Source organism: Schistocerca nitens, chromosome 8, assembly GCF_023898315.1.
Source record: "Schistocerca nitens isolate TAMUIC-IGC-003100 chromosome 8, iqSchNite1.1, whole genome shotgun sequence".
In the NCBI taxonomy this organism is placed as follows: Eukaryota; Metazoa; Arthropoda; class Insecta; order Orthoptera; family Acrididae; genus Schistocerca; species Schistocerca nitens.
Window position 1 is genome coordinate 621,571,369 of NC_064621.1, and position 9,660 is coordinate 621,581,028.

The window sequence follows — 9,660 nt, forward strand, 5'->3', positions numbered from 1 at the left end:
TTTAGCAGTTGTCAGGGAGTACTAACAAAATATATGGCCTCCTATTCTTTTATCATAAATTACCTCACTTGTTTAATTCTTCCACAGTCCATTATTCATAACCATCCAATATTGTGCTAGATATGTTCATTTGCATTCATTTGCAAAAATTATCCTCCTTGAATTAAGGTGTGTGCTTGGTGGCAGCAAACTTGTTTTAGTAAGGATTTCTTTCTTTGCCTGTGCTAATTTGATTCTTCTCGCCTCGGCCTCACATCGTATAGTACGTTGTCCTAACTTTCGATGTTAAGTTAATCGCTTATCACATTTCTGCTTAATCATTTCTTTCCACATCCTTTGTTTTCCCTGAGTCCTTACTCTACCCTCAATGAACTTTTTAGTGCAAATCGAAAGGCCTTGTAATGCTTCTTCAGATTCATTTATATCTTTTTGTCACGAAATTTACTCTTACTGTGATTCTTCACCTGATGATGGCAACGTGGTTGATTTCGAAATATTGTGTCCTATGCACACTCATACTAGGCTGTTCACCCGAGATTTATTTCGTTTAATCTTACTGTTGAACCTTTCCGTCATGGCTGTCATTCTGCCATATGCTCTTCTAAATTCGAGATGTTCACTCTTCGTCTTCCCTTCTCATAACATCTCTAGATCTGGTACATACTGTACATTTCACATAACGTGGTATTCACTACAGCAGGATCTACATCCTTGGAGAACTTCAAACGTACATCACAATTCCACAATACTTCTTTACTCAGACTCTTCACCACAGTTCTATTAAACTTCGGTCTGCTCTCCATCACTACTTAGTTATGATCTGAGTCTGTATCAGCTTCTGTATACACCATACAATCCAATATCTGATTTCAGAATGTAGGCCACAGTATGGTGTAATCCAACTGGTTTCTTCCAGGGTCTTCATGTGCTTTACTAGTACCTCTTCTTGCGATTCTTGATCAATGTATTTGGTATTACTAGCTGAAATTTTGTTGCAAAAATTAAACCCTGAGTTGTACAATGAGTCCTTAACTAAACTACGACGAGCTATGTAAGTCAAAAGGCGTGGAAAGCTCAGAAAAGAGACTTCACTCCATACCCATAGTCATCCACATACGTCTCAACGAATCCAAGATCTAACAGCACTCTGTTAACACGATTTCTCTCTGATTAGCCGTTATTTAAAGCCTAGTTGTTACTATTTGTTTTCGCACTCGAATAACACATTTAGGCGGTCAGCACCGCGACAACGACGATGACGTCAAAACGGGCTTTACACAGTGATTGGTTACGTCAGGCGAAACTTTTTTAAGAGACTGGAATACAGAAGTTCGATATCCGCTATGTTGTTGTGGTTGTTGTTGTTGTGCTCTTCAGTCCTGAGACTAGTTTGATGCAGCTCTCCATGCTACTCTATCCTGTGCACGCTTCTTCATCTCCCAGTACCTACTGCAACCTACATCCTTCTGAATCTGCTTAGTCTATTCATCTCTCGGTCTCCCTCTACGATTTTTACCCTCCACACTGCCCTCCAAAGCTAAATTGGTGATCCCTTGATGCCTCAGAACATGTCCTACCAACCGATCCCTTCTTCTAGTCAAGTTGTGCCACAAACTCCTCTTCTCCCCAATTCTGTTCAATACCTCCTCATTAGTTATGTGATCTACCCATCTAATCTTCAGCATTCTTCTGTAGCACCACATTTCGAAAGCTTCTATTCTCTTCTTGTCCAAACTATTTATCGTCCATGTTTCACTTCCATACATGGCTACACTCCATACAAATACTTTCAGAAACGACTCCCTGACACTCATATCTATACTCGATGTTAGCAAATTTCTCTTCTTCAGAAACGCTTTCCTTGCCATTGCCAGCCTATATTTTATATCCTCTCTACTTCGACCATCATCAGTTATTTTGCTCCCCAAATAGCAAAACTCCTTTACTAATTTAAGTGTCTCATTCCCTAATATAATTCCATCAGCATCACCCGACAGAATTCGACTACATTACATTATCCTCGTTTTGCTTTTGTTGATGTTCATCCTATATCCTCCTTTCAAGACACTGTCCATTCCGTTCAACTGCTCTTCCAAGTCCTTTGCTGTCTCTGACAGAATTACAATGTCATCGGCGAACCTCAAAGTTTTTTATTTCTTCTCCATGAACTTTAATACCTACTCCGAATTTTTCTTTTGTTTCCTTTACTGCTTGCTCAATATACAGATTGAATAACATTGGGGAGAGGCTACAACCCTGTCTCACTCCCTTCCCAACCCCTGCTTCCCTTTCGTGTCCCTCTACTCTTATACCTGCTATCTGGTTTCTGTACAAATTGTAAATAGCCTTTCGCTCCCTGTATTTTACCCCTGCCACCTTTAGAATTCGAAAGAGAGTATTCCAGTCAACATTGTCAAAAGCTTTCTCTAAGTCTACAAATGCTAGAAACGTAGGTTTGCCTCTCCTTAATATTTCGTCTAGGATAAGTCGTAAGGTCAGTATTGCCTCACGTGTTCCTCCATTTTTACGGAATCCAAACTGGTCTTCCCCGAGGTCCGCTTCTACCAGTTTTCCCATTCGTCTGTAAAGAATTCGCGTTAGTATTTTGCAGCTGTGACTTATTGAACTGATAGTTCGGTAATTTTCACATCTGTCAACACCTGCTTTCTTTGGGATTGGAATTATTATATTCTTCTTGAAGTCTGAGGGTATTTTGCCTGTCTCATACATCTTGCTCACCAGATGGTAGAGTTTTGTCAGGACTGGCTCTCCCAGGGCCTTCAGTAGTTCTAATGGAATGTTGTTTACTCCCGGGGCTTTGTTTCGACTCAGGTCTTTCAAAGCTCTGTCAAACTCTTCACGCAGTATCGAATCTCCCATTTCATTTTCATCTACATCCTCTTCCATTTCTATAATATTGTCCTCGAGTACATCGCTCTTGTATAGACCCTCTATATACTCCTTCCACCTTTCTGCTTTCCCTTCTTTGCTTAGAACTGGGTTTCCATCTGAGCTCTTGATATTCATACAAGTGGTTCTCTTTCCTCCAAAGGTCTCTTTAATTTTCCTGTAGGCAGTATCTATCTTACCCCTATCTACATCCTTACATTTGTCCTCTAGCCATGCCTGCTTAGCCATTTTGCACTTCCTGGCGATCTCATTTTTGAGACGTTTGTATTCCTTTTTGCCTGCTTCATTTACTGCATTTTTATATTTTCTCCGTTCATCAATTAAATTCAATATTTCTTCTGTCACCCAAGGACTTCTACTAGCCCTCGTCTTTTTACCTACTTGATCCTCTGCTGCCTTCACTACTTCATCCCTCAGAGCTACCCATTCTTCTTCTACTGTATTTCTTTCCCCCATTCCTGTCAATTGTTCCCTTATGCTCTCCCTGAAACGCTGTACAACCTCTGGTTTAGTCAGTTTATCCAGGTCCCATCTTCTTAAATTCCCACCTTTTTGCAGTTTCTTCAGTTTTAATCTACAGTTCATAACCAATGGATTGTGGTCAGAGTCCACATCTGCCCCTGGAAATGTCTTACAATTTAGAACCTTGCTCCTAAATCTCTGTCTTACCATTATATAATTTATCTGATACCTACTAGTATCTCCAGGATTCTTCCATGTATACATGTATCCATTCTTCCATGTATATCCGCTATGGTAAGTACATTAATACGGATTAATATTAGTGGAGATATTGATTAAGGTATACGGCTTCATGTCACGATGTAATTACGTGAATATAAAGATATACAGAGTCACGATTATTGAACTATATGAAAAAAAATCGCCATAACTTCTGAACGGTTTGCGTTAGGCCTTTCAAAATGCACGACTGGCTGCGGGGCATGAGGGGAATTAATATGGTTTGATTTAGCTAAGAAGGCCACTTTCATTTGGATGGGCTCGTAAATAAGCAGAACCGGCGCATCTGGGGGACTGAGAATCCGCATTTGGCGATCGAGAAGTTTCTTTACCCTCAACGGGTGACTGTGTGGTGTGCAACGTTCAGTCACGCAACAATCGGTACGACATTCCTTGATGGCACGGTGACCACCAAACGGCACGTGAACCTTTTGGAAGATCATTTCATCGTTATTGTCCGAAGTGACCCTGATTTTGTTAAGATGTGGCTCATCCAAGACGTAGTTCGTTTCCATCGAAGCATCAGAGTGATGTCCTCAAGGAGCAATTTAGGGGCCACATTCTGGTTCTGGGGTACCCTGAGACCAATGGCATGGGCCTCGGTTGGCCGCCATGTTCTCCGAACTCCCTTTTGTGGGGCTGTATTAAAGACAAGGTGTACAGCAATAACCCCAAAACCATCGCTGAGCCGAATGTAGCCATCAGGGGGTCATCGACAGCACCGATGTTCCGACACTTCAGCGGGTCATGCAAAGCTTCGCTATTCGTCTGCACCACATCATCACTAATGACGGCAGGCATATCGAACGTGTCATAACCTAAATCCGAGTATCTGTAGTGACGATTACATGTTGAATAAAGTGTGTTGTAATACAGGGTGATTCAAACAGAATACCACAACTTTAAAAATGTGTATTTAATGAAAGAAACATAATATAATCTTCTGTTATACATCATTATAAAGAGTATTTAAAAAGATTTTTTTTCACTCAAAAACAAGTTCAGTGATGTTCAATATGGCCCCCTCCAGACACACGAGCAATATCAACCCGATACTCCAACTCGTTCCCCACTCTCTGTAGCATATCAGGCGTAACAGTTTGGATAGCTGCTGTTATTTCTCGTTTCAAATCATCAATGGTGGCTGGGAGAGGTGGCCGAAACACCATATCCTTAACATACCCCCATAAGAAAAAATCGCAGGGGGTAAGATCAGGGCTTCTTGGAGGCCAGTGATGAAGTGCTCCGTCACGGGCTGCCTGGCGGCCGATCCATCGCCTCGATGAGGTTTCATAACTAACCTTTTTCGTAGGACTCTCCATAGAGTTGATTGTGGAATTTGCAGCTCTCTGCTAGCTCTGCGAGTCGATTTTCCTGGGCTGCGAAAAAATGCTTGCTGGATGCGTGCTACATTTTCATCACTCGTTCTCGGCTGTCTAGAACTTTTCCCTTTGCACAAACACCCATTCTCTGTAAACTGTTTATACCAACGTTTAATACACCACCTATCAGGAGGTTTAACACCATACTTCGTTCGAAATGCACGCTGAACAACTGTCGTCGATTCACTTCTGCCGTACTCAATAACACAAAAAGCTTTCTGTTGAGCGGTCGCCATCTTAGCATCAACTGACGCTGACGCCTAGTCAACAGCGCCTCAAGCGAACAAATGTACAACTAAATGAAACTTTATAGCTCCCTTAATTCGCCGACAGATAGTGCTTAGCTCTGCCTTTTGTCGTTGCAGAGTTTTAAATTCCTAAAGTTGTGGTATTCTTTTTGAATTACCCTGTATATTGATTATTCCTTGCTACTGCAGTGTTATCTTGGAGCTGTGAGAAAGGAGGACAGGCGTTCCAAGGCGCGGAAGCAGAGACGATGCTAAGGGCAGACGAAACTAGGAGAGATACTGTTACATGAAGTGAACAGTAAGGGGAGAGCCTTGCGAAAATTCAGACGCCCCCAGACGCGGTCCCAGGGCGTTAGTTACTCTTCAAGGAATTAACATGTAACTTCATATGTCGTCTAGACGCTGTAGTAGGTTGTCACAGTAGAACTTTGTAACCAACAGGCACGTACTAGTGTATAAAGCCAGCTTGATACCAGCCCTGACAACAGTAACGTCAGTAGACTCACAAGGGTTAGAGAGAGAGCGAAAACGCTAAAAACTGTTGACCTAGCAGCCCCTACACCGGGGAGCCCGGGGGACGTGGGTAAATGGTGTATAATAATAGTGTTGCAAGCCTTATTTGACAGAGCACTTACGTTTAGCTTTCAGCTGAAGAATGTTGATACCAAACTGCATTAACATCCCCGCATTAACTAAACCATGATTGTCAGGCACCTGCAAGAGACCTTCGGGATTGGCTGGGTGGCTTTAAATGGGAAAAACAGTGCCCCCACGCGACTCTTTAAAACCCCTAGATTCCGCATTTTGGCATTCTCAGTCAGACGATCTGGGCGCCGAATCGGCGTCCGTCGACTCCAGCCTCGGTCCAGCTCCGCGTAAGTCTGCTCTCTCAGTTGGAGTGCCTTAGCGAACAGCGTCACATTTACTATGTTTTGTTTTGCAACTAAGTTGTTGCCTTAAGATGCTGCTAGTGTTTGCCACTGTAGTTAGCATCCACTCCTGGGACTTCTTCACTGGCTTCTGTTGCAATAGTGTTGTTCATGCTTTCTCTAACCCTAGAACTAGCTTCCAGTGTATTAGTTAGTCCTTTCTGGAATAAACAACTATTTCAAAACCCTGTTTGTCCAAGAGTCTCCACAACGAGTTCCCCTACCTAGTCTCACCACCTGCATTTCTAGTAAATGCCTGTACTAGTGTTGGCTCAGATAGAAGAAAACAATCATATGCCTTCACTGCGAATTGTCCTGTACCGCTCGGGAGCGCAGACTGACCAGCAACCCCTTGTTCCCTCTCCCACCTATGTCAGGACACGACAGTGTGCACGCCTTAGTTTGTAGCAGATTTACGTTTTTTCACATGGTTCAATAATTGTCACGCTGTACTTACTTGAAAAGTGATGGCTGTATGACTTTCGTCCCATTTGACATAAGTGCGAAAACTAGTTCTGACCATTATGTTACTTACGTGCTCCTCTTCCAGCGAATATGCCTCAAAATGGTAGTGATGCCTGTCATAAGTCGCACTTAGTGCAATATTAAAAAAGAATGTTACTGACACTGCTAAAAAAATGCAGTCTCCTTTCACCTATGGTATCGGGCCCCTAATACGAGGCGTGTTTTTTAAGTAAGTGACGTTTTGAAATTAAAAAAAGACGTGCTAAGATATCTCAATAATTTTATTTTTACATGGAAGCCAGTACCTTAATCTACTTTTCTACATAATTTCTGTCAATATTGAGGCACTTGTCATAACGTTGTACCAGTTTTTGAATACCCTCCTCTTAAAAGTCTGCCGTCTGACTTGTTAACAACTGCACTGTTTTGACTTCGTCATCGTCTCGAAGACACTGACCGCCCAGGTGTTTCTTCAAGTGCAGGGACAGATGGTAGTCACTGGGCGCAAGATCGGGGCTGTACGGAGGATGCTCTAGAGTTTCCCATCGAAAAGATGTGATGGGATCTTTGGTCTGATTCGCCACATGCGGACGGGCATTGTCTTGCAGCAAAACGATGCCCTTGCTCAACTTCCGTGGATGTTGCTTTCATTCTGGTGTGACGTAGCCCGCCCACGTTTCATGGCCCGTAACAATTTGGCTTAAGAAATTATCACCGTCGTTGTCGTACCGCTCAAGGAAAGTCAATGCACTGTCTAAACGTTTGGTTTTGTGCACATCCGTCAACATTTTCGGTACCCAACGTGCGCACAATTTTCGGTAATTCAAGTGTTCGGTCACAATGCCATACAAAACACTACGAGAAACAATAGGAAAGTCATCCCGAAAGGAGGAAATCGTAAAGCGTCTGTTCTGTCTCACCTTATTGTCCACTTCCTGCCGGCCGAGGTGGCCAGGCGGTTCTAGGCGCTACAGTCTCTAACCGCGCGACCGCTACGGTCGCAGGTTCGAATCCTGCCTCGGGCATGGATGTGTGTGATGTCCTTACGTTGGTTAGGTTTAAGTAGTTCTAAGTTCTAGGGGACTGATGACCTCAGAAGTTAAGTCCCATAGTGCTCAGAGCCATTTTAACCTTTTTTTTTTTTTTTGCCCACTTCCTGCACCTAACTTTCATTAATCACCGAATGCACATTTGTGCGGCCATCTTTAAATGCTCTCACCCACTTTCTTACCATTCCATCACTCATAATGTTTTCTCCGTAAACTGCACAGATCTCACGATTAATATCGATCGCTTTTAGGCCTTTAGAACTAAGAAACCTTATAACAGCCCGTACTTCACAATCAGCGGGACTCACGATTATCGGAGGTATCTTAAACACTCAGTACACAACGTAAACAAGGAAGAATCAGACTGTAATGGCGTCAGTACGTACAGGATTTCATGTAAAAATAAAATTATTGAGATGTCTTAGCACGTCTTTTTTTTTAATTTAGAAACGGTACTTACTTAAACACGCCTCGTATTTCTACATCAACACACCATGATCAAAATTATTCGCCCACTTACCAGTGGACATTAACATGAGATGTGCCCACCCATCCCCCTTATGAGGACTTCTACTGGGGCGACTTTCAGTGTGTTGACTGAATCTCTGTGAAGGGATGGCGGCCCATTCTTACACGAGAGCCTTAACCAAGGGCGGCAATGGTGTTGGACTGTGGTGTCTGGAACGAAGTCGACGGTCTAATTCATTCCATTGGGTTCATGTCGGGACTCTGGGAAGGTTAGTCCATTTCAGGAATGTTCGTGCTCGCTAACCATTGCCTCGTAGCTTCTGCTTTATGAGAGGGTGCAATGTGACGCTGAATCACCCACTCATGGTGTCCGAATCGTTCCTCTACTGTCTCCAAACTGTTCCTCTACTGCACGCGTTTAACGTTTTCCTAAGTGCAGTGGTGGTGGTAAGTTCCTGTGGGACAAACCTGCTGAGGTCATCCGTCCCGTAAGTGCAGTAAGGCGACCACAACCCAATCGCAAAATCACCCCAGTACCATAACATGACGTTCTCCCTTCCTTCACTGCTGGCACTACACGTGATGACAGGTGACATTCTCCAGGCATTCCACAACCCAACCATCGAATTGGCACGGGATATGGCGTGATTCATCACACCAAATCACACGTTTCCTGTCACCCACTATCCAGTGGGGTCACCGTTTGCACCACATCAAGGGTCTCTTAATATCAAGAAATGTACAGCTTACAAGCAACTGCTGGACCATTGTACCCCATTATTTATAATTCCCTACGCATAATCATTTGCACTGGATGGACTGTTGGTAGCACATTGAAACTCACGGGCAATGTCTGCCAATGATTTCATGCGACATTTTACAAACCAAACTAAAACTAAACTCCTCCCGAACAGGCCATGATGGCCCAACGGTACCGACCGGCCGCCGTGTCATCCTCAGCCGACAGGCGTCACAGGATGCGGATATGGAGGGGCATGTGGTCATCACACCGCTCTCCCGGCCGAATGTCAGTTTGCGAGACCGGAGCCGCTACTTCTCAATCAAGTAGCTCCTCAGTTTGCCCCACAAGGGCTGAGTGCACCCCGCTTGCCAACAGCGCTCGGCAGACCGGATGGTCACCCATCCAAGTGCTAGCCCAGCCCGACAGCGCTTAACTTTGGTGATCTGACGGGAACCGGTGATACCACTGCGGCAAGACCGTTGGCACATTTTACAAGCATACTCCTTAATGCTGTACGGCCTCTGTCTGTCGATACATGAGGCCTGTCTGCTCTTCTGTCTGATCTGGTTTAGTGTGGTTGTCGCTTCGCTCTTGACTTAGTTCTCCCTCGTTCTTTTCAGCCTCACTGAAGAGTCGCGCGCGCCTGGACAGCTTGTCCTCAGTGTTGTTTGTGTCTTCGTGTGTTCCACGTAGTCATTTGGTCCGTGGCGTCAGTGCCGTGCGCGT

At 44.0% G+C, this 9,660-nt stretch overlaps 1 pseudogene; it reads right to left on the reverse strand.

The window, feature by feature from the left end:
• Positions 1–9,300: 9,300 nt before the first annotated feature.
• On the reverse strand, positions 9,301–9,418 carry LOC126199757 (5S ribosomal RNA; annotated as a pseudogene).
• Positions 9,419–9,660: the final 242 nt, after the last annotated feature.